Source organism: Somniosus microcephalus, chromosome 6, assembly GCF_052327205.1.
Source record: "Somniosus microcephalus isolate GS21.2 chromosome 6, FLI_Smic_1.0, whole genome shotgun sequence".
In the NCBI taxonomy this organism is placed as follows: domain Eukaryota; kingdom Metazoa; phylum Chordata; class Chondrichthyes; order Squaliformes; family Somniosidae; genus Somniosus; species Somniosus microcephalus.
Window position 1 is genome coordinate 108307304 of NC_140992.1, and position 19192 is coordinate 108326495.

Genomic DNA, 19192 nt, shown 5'->3' on the forward strand with positions numbered 1-19192 from the left:
ATTAAGGGATAAAAGGGATGATGGTGCAAGGCAAAAGGAGATGCTAATGGGACAAGTTAAGAAACAAAAGATGACTCGAGATGAAGTGTAAATGGCAATAGCAGAATGATTGACAGCTGCCCTGTGGGGGGGGAAAAATAGGTTATGGTCTGAAATTGTTGAACTCGACGTTGAGTCCAGAAGGCTGTAAAGTGCCTAATCGAAAGGCCCTTCGTCAGAACTGGAAAAAGTTGGAGATGTAACAGGTTTTTAAGCAAGTGGCAGGGGTGACAGGGAGAGGGAGGAAAGAACAAAAGGGGTGGGATGGCTCTTCCTCTGCTCGTCCCCTAGTGACGTCATCACGCCGACTTGTGTCGCGACGCTGGTTTGGGACCGGAAGTGAGGTGTGACGGCGGGCCGGAAGAGGATCTGCTGGGTGGAGGTTAGTGCGCAGTGTGGCTGATGTGAGAGCGGGTGGACGGCGGAGAGCGAGGATCCTCGGTGCGCAGAGCAGAGGTGACATCGCTGTAATCGGTCAGTCAGTCTGGGTCGCTGCTGCGTGTCCGGCCGCCTCCCTTCCTTCCCCACATTCCGCGGCGCGCCTGCTGGGCCCCGGGCTTTATTATTATTTTCGGCGCTGCCCCTCCCCTCGAAAGCTGGGCCTGGGCTTTGCGGAGACGGCTCATCCTCTCGATGGCTGGACGTCGATCTCCCCCCGGGGAGTGGGGGCGAGGGCGGCGCTGGGTTTGTAGGTCGCTCCTTCAATCCTTGCCGGCGCTCTGTTCTCGGAGGTGGCTGTAAGGGGGATGGTTGCGTCGGGCCGGACCCGGTGGTGGGGTGTTTACTTTGCAATGTCCGCCACCGTCCCCTCCGGGACCCAGTTTGCTGCCATTGACAACTGGCTCCGACTCCCTGCTCACCGCATCGGGCACGCAAACTGAGGCCCGCAACCCCGTTGCTGGCTGGAATAAAATGTATGGATATTGGAGGCACCTAAAGCGGGCTTGTAGTTGCTGCTTAAGCATTGCTACCACTTAATTTTTGTACTTCATTTTGTTATTGCTGTCAACAGTCCTATCTCTTGTTAAGTGAGGTCTTAAGTCTCGCATCCGACTGCCGAGATTTAATTGAATTACTGCTATTTTGGTTTTGAAAGGATAGTGTTGGTTATAGCAACATGGGAAACGCTTTGTTTACTGTTGCGGAAGACGTTAATTGCAAGCCCTGACTTAAATTTGGAATGATTTAAGTAGCACAGACATGAGGAAATGTCCCCAAATCACTTATTTTGAGTTTCCTCCTGGGAAAATAGTGAATTATTTTTTGGTTACCTTCCAGTATTTAATAAGAGCGCTCTTAATTGACAAGGGAGTAAGTGACACTGGTATATAAGCTACAGTTGACGCCTATGAAAAATTATCGTTAATAAGTGAGCATCATTAGCTTGTACGCAAAATTAAACATGAGGCCCAACGGTACTAAACCAGCACTACACTGGAGCTTCAATTATGCATGCTGATGAATAGCTTTTTCGAGTTACTGTTTTGAGCAATGTATATCAAAAATTTAGCAGCTAAACTCAAGGCACAAAAGGTTCAATGGGCTCAGTGTCAGTAGCTTTGCTGTACTGTAAACATTTGCTTTGGTTTTAAGTTAAATTTACATAGATGAATGTTTGTAAGTCAAATTTGCTGTAAGTGCACAACTACAGTGTAGTTGATAGACTTAATATACTATACAACATCCATTGCTTGTAGCTAATCAAACTGTCTGATTTAAAGTAGGCCCTACTATTATCAAATCTTGGAGGCAATTGGAAACACTGAAATGTTGTCATTTTTAAATGGTACATTCTCTTAAACTTAGTATTTTTAAATTGAACATTGAGTAGTTGGGAATTGATTCACTCTCCGTACTGAAGCCCCCTTTGTTCTTGAGATATGTGCACCATTGCTTTTCATTGATGTAGTCCTGCTTAAGGTAGTGATGGATTTATCATTTTATAGCAACTTGCAAGACACTTCTGTTTAAAAAGTGTATGGTGATGTGACAGTTGTATCTGCCACTAATAAGTTTAAGATATAAATGCTAATTGCTAACAGTAGTGAGAAATAAATTCAGAATGTTCCAAATGTCTGCTTTCTGAAAACTCCCCACAAAGGTGATGCCACCCCATCAGTATTCAAAACTTAAATTTTCAATTTGTGGTGCCCCTAAGCTTGTTTAGGGATACTGGCATATCAGCCCATCAAGCATGCTCTGCTATTCAATTAGATCATGGTTGCTCTGTACCTGAACTCTGCCTTAGCTCCATATCCCTTGATACCCTTACCTAACACAAATCTATCGACCTCAGTCTTGGAAGCTCGATTGTCCAGCATCCACAGCCTTTTGGGGGAGAGAATTCTAGATTTTAACGTGCCAATGTGTTAATCTTGTGATGCCCTTAATTCATCACCTTGTGTTTCTGCCACAACTGGAGACAGAACTGTAAGCATCAATATTTCACCTGGATCTTGTATAATTCACATTGCTCTCCAGACAAATTCTATCTTTTTTACAGTTTAAGTAGACATGCCGTGAACCATTGTGCTCCACTGAAATCCCAGTGGCAATGCATGTAATTTGTGGTCAATTTTAAATTCAAATTTCCTCTCACCCCATAAACGTGCTAATTATGAGGATAAGAAAATAAGAACTGTTGTATTTGTGTGTCTCATTTGACTATCTGGACCATTTTCTTATGTACTGTGGAAGGCAAAGCGAGGGGTTGATTGACTTTATGATATTTGGACTCTAGATCTTTTTTATTTTTGTTTTGTGTATTTCCTTTGGTCCCTTCTCTCCTCTTTCCCCTAAAGAACTTTAGTTTTCAAACCACATTCATTGAATCCTTGAATGTGTTTCCAAAATGTTGCAATGCATTTTTAGCTGATGCTTGGAATAAGTTGAATAACTTGAGATGTAGACTTGAAAAGCAATTTGGCATAAAAATTGTGAAGAATTTATCACACTTGTGTTTTCAGTGTGTGAGATAGCTATGGGTGATGTGAATTATCTGCTCTAATATCGTTTCCAGGTGCCGACCATCTCATCTAGTAGCAATACTTGGATTATGTTGCAAACTGAAATGGACAAATTTTGCAGCCTTATTTTCTCTGCATTTGTGTTAGAAGTTTTCCTGTTGGCAGCATTAGTGCAGTAAGCAACTAATGCTGACTGTAAATGCGATATAAAAAAAAAAAAAAAAAAAAAAAATTTTTTTGACATTTGTGGTATGATATTTTGTACTGCGCCAAAGATAAATGTGCAGTACAGAACCATAGGCTTTGCACCACAGCTGAAATGCAGCATTGGTGATGTAAGTGGCTGGTTTTTGAATTTTGAAATAAAAAAAAAACCTGGACGATAACTGTCGGTCGGGTCAGATTTTTTTTTATGCTTGGAAATTTCACTTGCTGAAAGAGGCCTCAGAAATGCCCAGTGCATGGTTTGAGTACAAGTGCACGGAGTTCTAATTAGTCTCAACACCAATACATAACTACATTTGCCTGTTTACATTGTTACTTGGAAACCTTAAGAGCATGAACTGGGACATTAGCTGAACCTTGCATACCAGTATTGCAGACCCACTTTAAGATGCACATTTGCAATACTGCATCCCAGTGTCCCATTTATATTGTGTGCTTTATTGCAGCTGATACAGGAAAAGGACCTGTGTTGAGTGTGCAGTTTTGGATTGTGACTCAGCATCTCCAATAGCTGAGATTCAAATTTGTTATTGATGCACATGGCTGAGTGACCCAGTGGCATAAAGCATTGCTTGCATCAGTGGCAGTGTTTATATTACAGTTAGAGGGGAGAACTGCTGCTATTTTTGGAGTTGTCTGCAAATCGTGTCTCCCATCGGGTCTCAGGCCCTCAAAGCATTGGTGCTGCCTTATTTATCAAGCTAGCCTGGATTTGACATTCACTCAACATTTGATAAAATACAACATGGTATTGCCTCCTTACCTTAGCACCGGCTTCATATTTGCAAAGATGTAGCCATCAGAGTAGCTTCCTTTTTAGCAGTTTACACTGTACTGCAAAGCTTTTCATTTTTTATTGTTTTAATGAAACAAGAAGTGACGTGGGTTGTGCATTAGTGATTTGCAGCCCTAATTTGTTAAAGTGGCCAAGCTCTCAAAACCACAAGCCGCTGCAATTAATTCCTTTGTTTTCCCCTGTTGTACCATCCTACAAATCTGCAGAGCAGCCTCCTTACTAGAAAATACCAGTCAATGCTGAGCATGCATTTGGTCTGTTCGGCACAATGCAGTTGGCAGGAGTAAAGCAAAAATGAATGTCTGTTACTGAGGAAGAGGAGCGGAAACTCCATTAGTGGCCAAAAATGTGTACATGACTTCCATTTGTAGCACCATGCCCATACTGGTGTGAAGTGGACAGTTATATCGGGACTGGTGTTTTCTTTCAAGTGCAAATGCTGACGGGCTTGAAAGTCGTATTCACTGCTCAGCATTCTTCACATTCTCATGTCATCTTTTATGAAAGGTGACAGTTACGCAGTTGCTTTCTCATTGTTGATGTAATTTCATCAAATACAACCTCTAAGCCATGCAGAAAAGTTTCAGTTGTTGCTTCGTACTGAAATAGCCAGTGGATGTATGACACCAGTTCACAATATTTGAAGTCTGCTGGATTATGGGAGAGCTCGAGTGTAAATCATTTAATGGACTACAGGAAACTTTGCGATACCCGGCACCGGCGTGATGCTGATCTATGAAAACTTCCGGACAGACCAGCGCTAATGTTGAAGGATAGAGGTTTTCATCTCCGTATCTGACAACAAACACTGTTGCTTAGCAACAGCTTGTAAACAGTCGGCCCGTACCTTGGAAGCATCTCTGTAGCTTAGCAACAGCTTCAGAGAGGCTTTCCAAAAAAAAATGCTAGAAGAAAAAAAACCTAAGAAAACGGTTGCTGATTTCTGCCGTTCGATTGAGGTTTCCGGCCATACAACCTCCGGATAAGCCAAAGTTTCCTGTAACATGAAATACCTAAGTTTATGATTGCTATACTTCCAACCCCTCCCTAACCATTATCCCAGTCCTTGGTCAATGTCATGAAAGGAGCTTCTGAACAGTGTAAAAATCCCATTTTGTAGAGTGTGGTGCCTGGGCAAGTGTGCAAATGGGTCACTGAAAGCAAATAGCCACATGGAGCTTAAAATGTACGAACCAATAAATACCAAGTAAGTTTTTGAACTTTCTTGGATCTCCTTTATAGACACGGGGAGGGGGGCCTCGAGTGAACCAATTCAGCCAAGTCACCTCTGAGAAGCAGTTGTATTACACAGGTGATGCTGTTTTCATTTGGAGTTGTTAAAAGCCCGTTGAGCGCTAGTGAAAGGAATACAAATTTTCTTAACCTTCCCATGTTAGGAAAACTGTGAATTTCCAATAAAAAATCAGCAGTCGGCAATAGCTGCCAACACAAAGGAGTGGAAGCGTAGCCAATCAAATCAATCAAAATTTTAATTAACATTGTTTTGCTCGTGCTTTTCTTCGGCTACCTGCTACACTGGTGGTTGTAACAACAACAACTTGTATTTATATAGTGCCATTAACATAGTAGAACACCCCAAGGTGCTTCACAGGAGTCTTTTCAGACAAATAAATTTGACACCGAGCCATACAAGGAGAAATTAGGGCAGATGACCTAAAGCTTGGTCAAAAAGGTAGGTTTTAAGGAGCACCTTAAAGGAGGTAGAGAGACTGATAGCTTTAGGGAGGGCATTCCAGAGCTTAGGACCCAGGCAACAGAAGGCACGCCCACCAATGGGTGAGCAATTATAATCAGGGATGCTCAAGAGGGCAGAATTAGAGGAGCGTAAATATCTTGGTGGAGGGGGTTGTGGGGCTGAAGGAGATTACAGGGATAAGGAGGGGCGAGAGGCCATGGAGGGATTTGAAAACTAGGGTAAGTTTTTTGAAAGCGAGGCATTGTTTAACCGGGAGCCAATGTAGGTCAGCGAGCCCAGGGATGATGGGTGAAAGGGACTTGGTGCGAGTTAGGACAAAGGCAACTGAGTTTTGGATGACCTCAAGTTTACGTAGGTTAGAATGTGGGAGGCCAGCCAGAAGTGTGTTGGAATAGTCAAGTCTAGAGGTAACAGGCATGGATCAGGGTTTCAGCAGCGGATGAGCTGAGGCGAGAGCGGAGACGGGCGATGTTACGCGGGTGGAAATAGGCGGTCTTAGTTATGCCACAGATAAGTGGTCAGAAACTCATTTCCGGGTCAAATATGACAGCAAGGTTGCAAACAGTATGGTTCAGCCTCAGACAGATGTTGGGGAGAGGCATGGAGTCAGTAAGTGCCGTACAAGTGTATGAACAGTGCAGTAAACTGGCTTTGGGCCAGATGGGTTAGGGCAGTGATTGTCTGCTTGCCTCCCCAGCGCTGCCAGACCACAAAAGCCCTCTGACCCCCCCCCCCCCAATACTGCCAAATCTAGGACCTTCCTTCAAATTTTGGCGAATTCTAGGACCACCTCCCCAGTGGCGTTAACCCAGAGGTATCAAGCCTTTCTCCCCCGCCCTCAAAACTAAGGTTGCTAATCTTTCTGTTGCTCCAAACGCTAATGCATGTAGCATAAGGAATAAAACAAGTGAATTAGAAGCACAATTTCAGCTTAGGTTATGACGTAGTGGCCATCACTGAGACCTGGCTACAACCTGGGCCTGACTGGGAGATAAATATACCAGGTTATAAGGGCTTTAGAAAGTACAATGAAATTGGAAAATGAGGAGGAGGAGCATTATTGATAAAGGGCACTAATACAGCATTAGAAAGAGGGGCTATTAGCAAGGGTGAGCAGGCAGTAGACACTCTGGATAGAACTGAGTAACAGAAAAAGATTTAAGACTTTGGTGGGAGTTGTCTACAGACCTCTTGCTGGCAGTGATAAAGCAGCGGATGCATAATCACGGTGATTAGAAAAGCTTGTTGCAAAAACAGTGGTTAAAGGGAGACTTTATATTTTCACCGGCTGGGAGAAGCAAAACAGCTCAAGTCCCAAAGGCAGCAAATTTCTTAATGTATTCAAGACAGTTTTTTTTTCTGGAACAATATGTTCTTGAACCAACAAGCGAACAGGCCATATTAGATTTAGTGATGGGTAATGAGCCTAAATTAGTTGACAATCTAATGGTAAGGGAATACCTAACTAACAGTGACCATAACATTGAATTTGGCATTAGATTTGAGAGGGAGAAGGGTGAGTCACAAACTAAGACTTTAAATTTAGATAAGGCAGACTTCGGAGGATGTGGCAGAAATTGACCACAGTGGACTAGGCAGAACTATTAATTGGTAAAACTACAGTAGCACAGTGGGAGATGTTCAAACAAGTATATGGTAGAATACAAGACCTGTGTAACCCCTAAAGGGCAAGAGCTCTATATGTGTAATTAAATAACTTTGGTCAGGAGAAGTAGGTGATAGTATAAAACTAAAAAAGAAAGGGCTTGTACGAATGCAAAGAACAGTCGAGATCCGGTGGGCTGGGAGAGATATAACGAGCAGCAAAGGGAGAGATCCGGTGGGCTGGGAGAGATATAACGAGCAGCAAAGGGATAGATCCGGTGGGCTGGGAGAGATCCGGTGGGCTGGGAAGGGAAACAAAGTTGTAAGAGCTGCCAAAAGGGAATGAGAGAAAAAAACTGGCGACAACAACTTGCATTTATCAAGACAGACAGACTTGCATTTATATAGCCCCTTTCAAGACCATCGGACATCCCAAAGTGCTTTACAACCAATGAAGCACTTTTTGAAGCGTAGTCACTGTTGAAATATAGGAAACAGGGCAGCCAATTTGCACACAGCAAGCTCCCACAAACAGCAAATGACCAGATAATCTATTTGAGGGATAAATGTTGGCCAGGACACTGGGGATAACTCCCCTGATCTTTGAAATAATGCTATAGGATCTTTTACATCCACCCGAGAGCAGACGGGGCCTCGGTTTAACGTCTCATCCGAAAGCTGGCATCTCCGACAGTGCAGCACTGGAGCGTCGGCCTAGATTTTTGTGCTCCAGTCTCTGGAGTGGGACTTGAACCCCCAACCATCTGACTCAGATGTGAGGGTACTACCAATTGAGCCACAGCTGACACATTAAAGGTTTTTACAAGCATATTAAGAGAAAGAGGGTGACACTGGTGAAATTATAATTAAAAATTATGAAATGCTTCCTTTGTGAATGCTTCATAGTACAGGGTGAGGATAAAGGACCAGAGATTGAGGAAAACTAAAAATAGGGAGGAATTTGCACTCATACAAATTTTAAAAAAGATAATGGAGAACATAATGACACTCAAGATAGACAAATCTCCAGGACCTGATGGTTTCCACCCCAGAATATTAAAAGTAGTAGATGAGGAAATTGTAGCTGCTCTAATCACGATCTTCCAAAACACTCTTGATTTAGGAATTATTTCAGAAGGGTAGGAGAGAGAAACTAGAAAATTATAGGCCTATTAGTCAAATGTCTGTTGTGGGGAAGCTACTGGAATCTGTTTAGTGACTGAGTGACTGAGCACTTGGACAAATAATGAGCTGATAGACAGAATGGATTTGTAAAGGGCAAGTCATCTCCAACAAACCTAGTTGAATTTTTTGAGATGATAATTGTGATTAGGGTTGCAAAGGGGTGGAAAGTTTCCGGTAAATTTCCGGAAATTTTCCACGGGAAGTTTAGCTTGGGAATTTTGCCCAAAAAAGCACATGCTAGCATAATATTGTTTTTTTGTTTTTTTTTCCACAGGTCCTCTCTTTAAAATTACTAACAGAGATAGAATCTTATATTGATTAAGAAATTCCTTAATAATTATGTTTATCTTACTTGGCTTGTTTTAATAATTACAAGTTTTGTGTGTGACTGTGAACAAATGTGTCCTGATTGGTTGGATGGGTGGATGAGCGATTAGCTCCCTCTATTTGTAATATTTGCATATCGAATTGTGATTGGCCTACAGGCATCTGTAAGACTGCTATAATTTTTTTAAGATCCAGGTTAGGGGTCCTGAGGGAAGTCATTTTGTTTTCTGCTGATGTTGTGATGATGCAGTAAGTAAATCAGACTTTATACCAAATAAACCAGTTACTTGTTGAACTCTGTTGTCCTTCAATTTAAAATATACAAAATAATACACTATTGGTGATGTAGCGTCGTGTGTGTACAGGTCATGCTTCCATCACATGGAGCATCAGCAAAAATGTACTCACCCTGTTACAATCGTGCTGATCGACCGCAGTTCGACACAGAGATGGATGCCCTTTATTTCTCTGCATAGAGCAATGCCACGTTTACTGTCGGATGTGTGGAAGCATTTTACCCCAGGCATTAAAGATGGAAAGACTGTGTACATGTGCAAACACTGTAGAAAGCCATATGTAAAGAATGCCACAAAGATGCAGCAGCATTTATCCAATGATCTTGGATCACAAAAGGTCTTTGCAGTAGTTACTGACAATGCTGCAAATATGAAGGCTGCTTGGGCTCAAGTGGAGGAGGCCTACCCTCATATTACGTCTATTGGGTGCGCAGCTCATGGGCTTAACCTGCTCCTCAAGAACATCATGGGTTTGAGAACCATGGAAGCACTGTACAAGAGAGCCAAGCAAGTTGTTAAGTATGTCAGGGGAAAACAGGTAGTTGCAGCAACCTACAACTCCAAGCAAATGACAAAGAACAAGAACACCACACTGAAGCTGCCCAACAACACTAGATGGGGTGGTGTTGTCATAATGTACAACAGCCTTCTGGAGGGTAAGGAGTCGCTGCAAGAAATGGCGTTATCCCAGTCTGGGGATATGGAAACCACCATCAAGAAAATACTGCTGGATGATGTGTTTTGGGAGAGAGTGGTTAGCAGCCTTAAACTACTCTCGCCAGTAGCATCTGCAATTGCTCAGATTGAAGGAGATGACGCTGTCTTGTCAGATGTTCTCAGGCTTTTTACTGGTTTTAAAAGAACAAATCAGCATTGCCCTACCCACATCCCTGCTGCTCAAAGCAGAGGAGAAGGCAATCGTTCAATTCATACAGACGCGAAGAATTTTGTGTCCAGCCGATTCATGCTGCAGCATACATGCTGGACCCAAAGCATGTTGGGAGACCAATACTTTCTGGAGAACAGATCAACAGCGCTTAGTGTGATTTCTACCCTCTCACACCATCTCAATCTGGATGTGGGCAAAGTTCTCTACCAAGCAAGGTCTTTGGAATGGGGATGGGATATGGGAATCATGCAAGCATATCAGTGCACATACCTGGTGGAAGGGACTTTGTGCATCTGAGGCCCTGTCACCTATTGCATCGGTGATACTCCAAATCCCACCTCCATCAGCGGCCTCTGAACGAAACTGGTCACTTTTTGGAATACGCATACAGAGGTGCGCAACAGGCTGACTAACAAGAGAGTGGAGAAACTGGTGGCTATCCGGGCGAACCTACAACTTATTGAGCCAGATACAGAAGTGTCCACCACACAGCTAGACACTCTGACAGAGGAGGAAATGGACACGTCAGAGTCAGAGAATCAGGAGGAGCAATGCGGACTAGAAGACTCAAAGGGACAAAATAAGAACAAATTACAGGCTAAATAAGCTGACGCTCTTTTATTTTAAATGGGTCTTTTTTGTGGGGGTTCAATAAAGTTCAAAATTAAACCTAAATAAAGTTTTGAAAGCCTGTTTTTATTTGTATGGAACAGTATGTCTATTTTGATGACAAAGATAATATAAGGGTCAGAGACAAAAACCATCAGTGTGCAAAAAAACTCTAAATTCCCATGGAAAGTTTCCTCTTTTAAAAATTCCCAGAATTTTGCAACCCTAATTGTGATAGATAAGGGAGTGTGTATGGATGTTATTTGTATGGACTTCCAGAAGGCTTTCAACAAGGTTCCACATAAGAGACTTAACAAAAATGCGAGTGTATGGAATGGAGATGTAACCTATTGACTTGGGTAGGGAATTGGTTAGGTGACAGATTGGCAGGTTTGGGGTACTGGGGTTGCAGCTTTTCACTATTTATTTATCAATTACTTGGATGAAGGAATAGAGAGTCGTATATCCATGTTTGCTGATGACACAGTAAATAGTGTAGATGGGAGCAGAAAGTTGCAAAGGGACATTGATAGATTAAGTGAGCAAAAATGTGGTAGATGGAGTTTAATGTGGGGAAGTGTGAGGTCATCCACTTTGGACCCAAGATGGATCTGAGTATTTTCTAAATGAGAAGCTGGGAACTGTGGATAAGCAGAGATATTTAGGGGATCAAGTACAGAAATCACTAAAATCTAGCAGGTTTATCTCCAGGGCTAGAATACAAAGGGGTGGTAGTTAACGTTAGTTATACAAAGCTCTAGTTTGACGTCTTTTAGAAAACTGCATTCAGTTCTGAGCACTGCACCTCCGGAAGGATATACTGGTGTTAGAAGGGGGCAGCTCAGATTCACCAGAACGGGGCTTAAAGGGTTAAATGGATTGCCTAGACTGGGCTTGGAAATAAAGTGTGATCTAATTGAGGTGTTTAAGATGACTAAAGTAGTTGACAAGGTCGATGGAAAAATGATTTCCTCCAATGGAGTCCAGAACAACGGGGGATAACCTAAAAATTAGAGCTAGGCTGTTCAGGGGTGATGTCAGGAAGCACTTCACACAACGGGTAGTGGAAAACTGGAACTCCCGCAAAAACCTGTTGAGGCTAGGTCAATTAAAGTTCAAAACTGAGATTGATCGATTGTTGTTGGGCAAGGGTATTGAGGATTGTGGAACAAAGGATGGAGTCAATGTACAGATCAGCCATGATCGAATTGAATGGTTGAAAAGGCTCGAGTGGCTGAATGGCCTACTCTTGTTCCTGTCTTCAAAACCCTGGAACCTGTCAGTTCGACCAGACCTCCACCAATATCACAGTATTGTGCCCCAACCCCAGTGTTACCTGGCCATGCTCCCACAGACCTTCGCCAGTGCTCCACATCCTAGCACCAACTTCCACTTCCAAACCCCCCACCCCCGCCCTCACAATGCTGCCAGTGCAAGTAGACCTTCGTACCCTACTCTCCCTGCTCAAATTATTCCAGTCCTCCTGCCATTTATTACGCAACAAGTCCACCTTCTACAGTATTGTCAGAACCACCCACCAATGCTGCTGAAGCTCCCAATAACAGCTTCAATACCCCACAATCCTGCACCTACTGTTGCTAAACTCCAGCTGGCTGTCTACAGAATGTTGCCCAGCATCATCTTGTGTATCCTGGAATTTGAAAAAGATGAGAAAATTAAATGGCTATGGTGGCTTAGTGACTAATACTGGAGTAGCAACCCAGAGGTTGAGAGTTCAAATCCCACCGTGGCAATTTGTGAAATTGAATTCAATAAATGGGGTAATCTGTAGGATAGCAACAGAAAGTGACAATGAAAACTGCTGAATTGTTGCTGAAAATCCAACTGGTTTACCATTGTCCTTCAGGGTTTTGTCATCCCTACCAGCCTGGTTTGCATGTGACTCCAGACAATATGTGGTTGACTTTTAATGCCTTCAAAACATAGAAATGGGCAATAAATACTGCTTTGCCTCTCCCCCCGAATCTCAAGAAAACAAACAAAAGAATAGGTGAATGTATGATCAGTGCCACTCATTTACAGTTTTCATGCAAAAACTGTCAGTTGCAGAATTCTATCTTCATAGCGCTGGTAAAATTCCCAAGTCTGGTGCACTTTTAAGTATCCCGCTTGCTTTGTCTTAACATTTTTCCTGACGCATTTTGTTTATAGGTCCTGTTACAAAGCAGCGTAACGTCTGACTCGCTATGAGCAGTGCCACAGTTGAGTACCAGTAAAGTGAAAACTGAGTTTGACTTTGTGTTGCTGTAAATCGGTGGCAATAATGCACAGGAGTAGGCGTTCAAACTTTAAAAAATGTATTCATTCATCGCTGGCAGGGCCAGCATTTATTGCCCATCCCTAATTGCCCTTGAGAAGGTAGTGGTGAGCCACTTTATACAACTGGTTTGCTAGTAGCTTGGTAGGCCATTTCAGAGGGCAGTTAAGAGTCTGCCACATTGCTGTGGGTCTGGAGTCACATATAGGCCAGACCGGGTAAGGATGGCAGATTTTCTTAAAGAACATTAGTGAATGAGCATTGCTAAATGGTTTTTCTGCAGTGCAGTATTTGTCTTCTAATCTGCAAGGCTTGTTGGTCAGTTTTTCTCAAGTATTTTGAAACCAAGATGAAAGCATTTTTTATTTTAACAATTGGGTTTCTTCAAATTTCTCCTTGTAACAACAATCAATTCTGTGCTACGGTTTAATGGGTGACAGCAGCCAGCCCTCTGGCGCTTAATGCAAAAGGCCATTCTTCACATGTAACCTGAGACTGAGTGTGTCAGCAGGTAATTCAGCTGTGATGGTGGAGAGGTGCGATATCACTGTTTTGAGTCTTATCCTTGGCCACGGTCCATGGATGCTCACTTACAGCAGGCAGAAATGTTGTTTAATTGATAACCCCTTTGATCAGGCTCGGTTAATTGAACAAGGAACAGAATGAACCGGGAACCTATCTACTCTGCATTGCTCAGGACCACATCACGTGTGTTTATCCAGTGAGTCACTGCCTGGTAAAGAATGATGGCCTTAAATCTTTTAATTTGAGATATTTCATGTTCAACAAGCTTTTTATACATAAGCAGTTCCCCCCCCCCCCCCCCCCCCGGCTGCACTTGCATGGGATAACTTTACTTTTGTGATCACAGCCAAAGGGAATCCTGTTTTTTTCTTTTTCTTTTTGAAGTGCTGCATCCTGTGGGTATATTTCTGCACTGCATAGTTACTGCAAGGAGGCAGTTATAATTGCAGGGTTTTATGCTGCGATCCTGGAGTTATGTGCAGTGCATTAATGTTGTGCTGTGCATCCTTGAATGATTGGAGGTCAGCTTTGCAAATAGCTCAGGAAATAACGTGATCGTATTTTATTAAGCACATTCATCAATTCTTGAGCTAAATGGTGCTTCATTTGTATTATTTCATTGGCATGAACGACTTAAAAATTGTGCAGAAATGACGCTTTAAGTTCCCCAGCTATTTAAATTTTGAGGCACAAAGTGGAAAGTACTCGGGTTCTCCGGTTTCCTCCCACAGTCCAAAGATGTGCAGGTTAGGTTGATTGGCTATGATAAATTGACCCTTAGTGTTAGGGGGATTAAATACGTGGGGTTACAGGGATAGGGTGGGATATGTGTTGGTGTAGGGGTTACGGGGATCGGGTGGGATATGTGTCAGTGCAGGCTCGATGGGCCGAAATGGCCTCTATCTGCACTGTGGGGTTTCCTGTGTTCTGTGATACTCGGCTGTTGTTCGTCTTCTCCCCCCCCCCCTCTCAATTGGTATTGAGATGGGATTGATAGAATGTAATTTGCTGCTATTTGGCAGTGTGCTTAGGGTAAAAAAAGGAATAACTTGCTTTTATATAGCCCCTTTCACGACCTCAGGACGTCCCAAAGCGCTATACAGCCAATGAAGTACTTTTGAAGTGTAGTCACTTGTAATTTAGAAAACGCGGCAGCCAAGTTGCGCACAGCAAGGTCTCGCAAACAGCAATGTGATAATGACCAGATAATCTGTTTGTGATGTTGATGGTCAGGACACCGGGGATAACTCCCCTGCTGCTCTTCGAAATAATGCCATGGGATCTTTTACGTCCACATGAGAGAGCAGATGGGGCCTCGGTTTAATGTCTCATCTGAAAGACGGCACCTCCGACAGTGCAGTACTACACTGGAGTGTCGGCCTAGATTTTTGTGCTCAAGCCTCTGGGGCGGGACTTGAACCCACAACCTTCTGACTCGGGTGGGAGTGTGCTACCCACAGCTGACAACATTGCACTGTGAATTGCCAGTGTTCATACTGTGTGAATGACCATCTTATGTTTATGTATAACATTGTGCCACATTCTGGTTCAACAGATAACATTTCTACACTTAAAAAAAAAGTAACTGGTTATACATTTTTGTGCAGTGCAAACCTGTTCAGGAGTCCAGCAGAGCTTCATTTTAATGTTTGTCTAGCCTAGATTCTGGTGCATATTATTTGAGTGCTGGTTACATGGAGAAAACTCCTGAGGCCATAAGGTGTGCCTTTGTGAATGTAGGAGATTGCAAGTTGACTCAGTTGATTTGTTTGTCATTACAATTTTGTTCGCAATCTAGTGTTGACTTTGTACAGTATGATGTTTCAGTTCCTACTGGATTTTTGTTAGTTGCATACACCAGCCTAACAACCCAAGATAAAAACCTAACCCTTAGTCTCTTTCAGTGATCTAATCACAGATGGTCTGTAAAATAATAAAATTCAGTAATTTGAGCAGGAACATTTTCCTACTTGGTGCTTGAGCAGTTTTACAAAATCACAAAGATTGCATAAGAATATCTACCACTTTTTTTAATTGCACATTTTTAATCTAGGTGAAAACGCTGTATAAGGATGATGACTTGACTTGCAATACTGACCCATGCTAACAATGTATATTCAGATTCAGATTAGATTTATTTGCCATATGTAACAAGTACAATGGAATGATAGCAAAATACTGCAGATGTTGGAAATCCAAAATAACAACAGAAAATGCTGGAAAAACTCAGCAGGTCAGGCAACATCCGTGGAGAGAAATTTGAGTTGACGTTTCGGGTCGAACCTTTCTTCAAAACTGGAACGAAAAGAAACTGGATCGGAGGCAGGGCTGCGATCGGACAAAAGAATAAAAGAAACAAAAGAAGTAAAAGATGAAGAACAAGGTTGAAGTACAATGGAATGCTTGTTCCCCGTAGGGACGCGTCAGCTATACATACAGCGCCACGTTCAGAGTCAATACAATGGCTTGCCGTGGCAGTGGGAGCACGATGTCCCTCAGCCGCTCCGTCCTCCTCTTCACCGTGGCCGCCTCCTCACTGTTGCCGGCTCCATGTGTGGTGGCCTGCTTCTCCCACTTTGGCCACCATGCCCGGCTCCCCTCCTCCCATCCGGACTGCGAGTTACCCGAAATGGAGCTGCCGGCTGACTGCTGCAGCGTGTCGTGAGTCTGCTGGTGCTGCTCGTTGTGCTGCGCTCCTCTGCCCGACTCGCCGAACACATCATCGGGATGTGAATGCTCCAATGCAGCCTCCTCTTCACTGTCGCCGGCTCCACGCTCCACGGCCCGGGGCCTACTTCTCTCTCTTCACTGGTCGGCTTCCCATGTGAGCTTTGTATGGAGCATTAACTATGGGTTACAATTGAGTCTGCAACATGCAAGAGTTCAGTTTTGAAGCAACTGTACTGATGAATGTAAGGTCACTTGTACACCGGGCAATCTTGGAAGATTGTTTTTTCAGTAAAATGAGCAGCACAGCTCCAGTTCTCCTGTGCCTAATCCTGGGTAATCGGTTACATTTTCTTTCACTTCCATTATTCAGATTGTCACATGGATTTAAAATTGACCAGTAGGGCAGAAACCAAATTTGCAGCCATTTTAATGAAGATGGTGTTAAATTTAGGAATTTGTTTTGCTTTGAAGGTCAGATTGACCTGTTTAAAGCTTCATTTTCATAGGCTGTACACATTACTCCAGAAGGATTGAATCTGAATAATACCACTTTCTAAGTTGGTCACTGCTGCATGTTGCAAATTCAGTGGCAACAACAGGTTAGCTGTGGAAGCATCCCTGGTGTAAGATAGTTGAGATCATGGCCTGGATTTTGTGGTGATAATGCTGGCGAAACTGTCAGTGTTAGCAGTCATTACCCGGCTGAAACTGACCGCAACTTCTGGATTTAGCACATGCACCGAAACGAGAAAATCATGACGTTGCGGTCAGTCATTAACTACTGCTCCAGCGGTTGTGCTGTGGAACTCCCCAGAGCTGGGGATCAGTTGAAATCACAAATAAGGACGAAAACTAACAATGGAATATCGCTGTTTAAAAACCCCCTTAAACTTGTAAGCGTTGTTGAAAGAGGTGTAACTGGGTTTTTAACGGCGTACTGACTGCTGAACAATCGATCTGGTCCTGAAAAACTAATTTTCTATTTGTGGAAAGTCAATTTTTCCATTAATATGATTAAGAATTACAAGTTTCCAATTTTTTAAGTTTGTTTGCTATTTCAGCTTCTAAGTCCCAATATTTATTTTACTCCCTGTATAAAATTTATAAAGTACATGAGAATCTGTGCACTTTACTTCCTGGTTTGCTGTGAGAATTCTTCAATGTCTGCTTAGCCAGCTTGATGACATCACTGTTGCTGGATGCTGGAGATTTGTTTGATTTGGTGCCAGATTCAAACAAAGGTCGGGAGAGGTGAAATTCACACCAGAGGTGGCTCGATCTTTGTGTGCAGCTTTCTTTGAGGTCAGCGGCAAGTGCTGTCGCTACGTTGCTGACCGCAAATTCCAGGCCATTATCACACTGGTAACTATTTCCATTTGCTGGCATGATTCCTTTTGGGTTTTATTCACCTAACAATAGCATCACTAAATACAAAATAGGTATTATAGTGGCAGTTGGGGATTTGCAGTGTTTAATTTCTGTTCATAAATGGTGATGCATTTTCAGTGAGTTACTATGTAAGCACATTGTTGTGTAGTGTGATACGAAAACATATAGACCAGGAAGGAGCCAGTTGCAATCTATTGTTTGCAAAGCAGTTGATCTTCACCACGACAGCAGTGCAAGGACTGCAATTGATTTCGGTATCTCTGGGCTATCAAGGGGGGAAAGAATCAGCCAGGGTCAGTGTGCCTGGAAAAAGCATTTGTGTGGTTGTCGGATGAGGATCAGATCAGGCTCCGCTAACAGTGTACTAACTTGAAGAATGATTTCCGAGGAAAGGTGCTAGAAGGCAACTGGTGACCGCAGAAGTTTTACATCGTGAATCAGTGGGGGAGAAATTGGTTTTGTGACAGCAACTGGTACGAAGTTGGCGGCTGCCTGGAACACGTGCTCAGACTGAGGCCTGAGCTAGCAGGGTAGATAAAGGGGAACCAGTGGATGTAGTATATTTGGATAAAGGCATTCGATAAAGTGCCACATAAAAGGATGTTATGCAAGATAAGGGCTCATGGGATTGATGATAATAGCACAGATAAATGATTGGTTAATGGACAGAAAACAGAGTAGCAATAATTGGGTCATTTTCAGGTTGGCAGGCTGTAACTAGTGGGGTGCCGCAAGGATCAGTGCTTGGGCCTCGGCTATTTACAATCTATTTATTATTGACTTGGATGAAGGGACTGAGTACAATGTATCCAAGCTTGCTGACAATACAAAGCTAGGTGGGAAAATAAACTGAGGACACAAAGCCTGCAAAGGGATATAGACTGGTTAAGTGAGTGGGCAATAAGGTGGCATGTGGAGTATAATGAGGTTAGAAAAACACTTTTTTAAATGGTGAGAAACTATTAAATGTTGGTATTCAGAGAGATTTAGGTGTCCTTGTACAGGAAGCACAGTTAGCATGCAGGTACAGCAAGCAATTAAGGCGAATGGCATGTTGTACTCCAACCCCCTTGCAATAAAGGCGAAGAGTAAGGAAGTCGTACGACAATTGTACAGGGCCTTGGTGAGACCACACCTGGAGTACTGTGCACAGTTTTGGTCTCTATCTGAGGAAGGATATACTAGCCTTAGAGGTTCACTAGATTGATTACTGGGATGAGCAGGTTGCTCTATCAGGCTAGATTGATTAGATTAGACCTATATTCTCTGGAGTTTAGATGAGGTGTGATCTCATTGAAACATAAGATTCTGAAGGAGATTGACAGGGTAGATGCTGAGAGGTTGTTTCCCCTGGCTGGAGTGTCTAGAACTAGGGGGCATAGCCTCAGGTTAAGGGGTCGGCCATTTAAGACTGAGATGAGGAATTTCTTCACTCAGGATTGTGAATCTTTGGAATTCTCTACCCCAAGGGGCTGTGGATGCTGTGTCGTTGAGTATATTCAAGGCTGAGATCGCTAGAATTTTGGAATCAAGGGATATGGGGAGTTGAGGTTGAAGATCAGCCATGATCTTATTGAATGGTGGAGCAGACTCGAGAGGCCATATGGCCTACCCCTACTCCTAATTCTTATGTTCTGAGTCTCATACCAAATTGGGCCTCTGGCCTCATTTCAATA

At 43.1% G+C, this 19192-nt stretch overlaps 1 protein-coding gene across 7 annotated transcripts in view; it reads left to right on the forward strand.

Moving 5' to 3' along the window:
* The first annotated feature begins 315 nt into the window (after positions 1–315).
* The window catches only part of fam168b (family with sequence similarity 168 member B), a 35823-nt gene continuing 16946 nt past the window's right edge, over positions 316–19192 (forward strand). For 3 of the 7 annotated variants that reach the window (XM_085990649.1, XM_085990655.1, XM_085990652.1), the window contains exon 1: positions 404–513. The gene's annotated coding sequence lies outside the window, so the exon portion shown is untranslated. Of the gene's footprint in view, positions 514–19192 lie in introns of all 7 variants that reach the window. The other 4 variants (XM_085990651.1, XM_085990654.1, XM_085990650.1 and 1 more) reach the window with 2 other exon arrangements.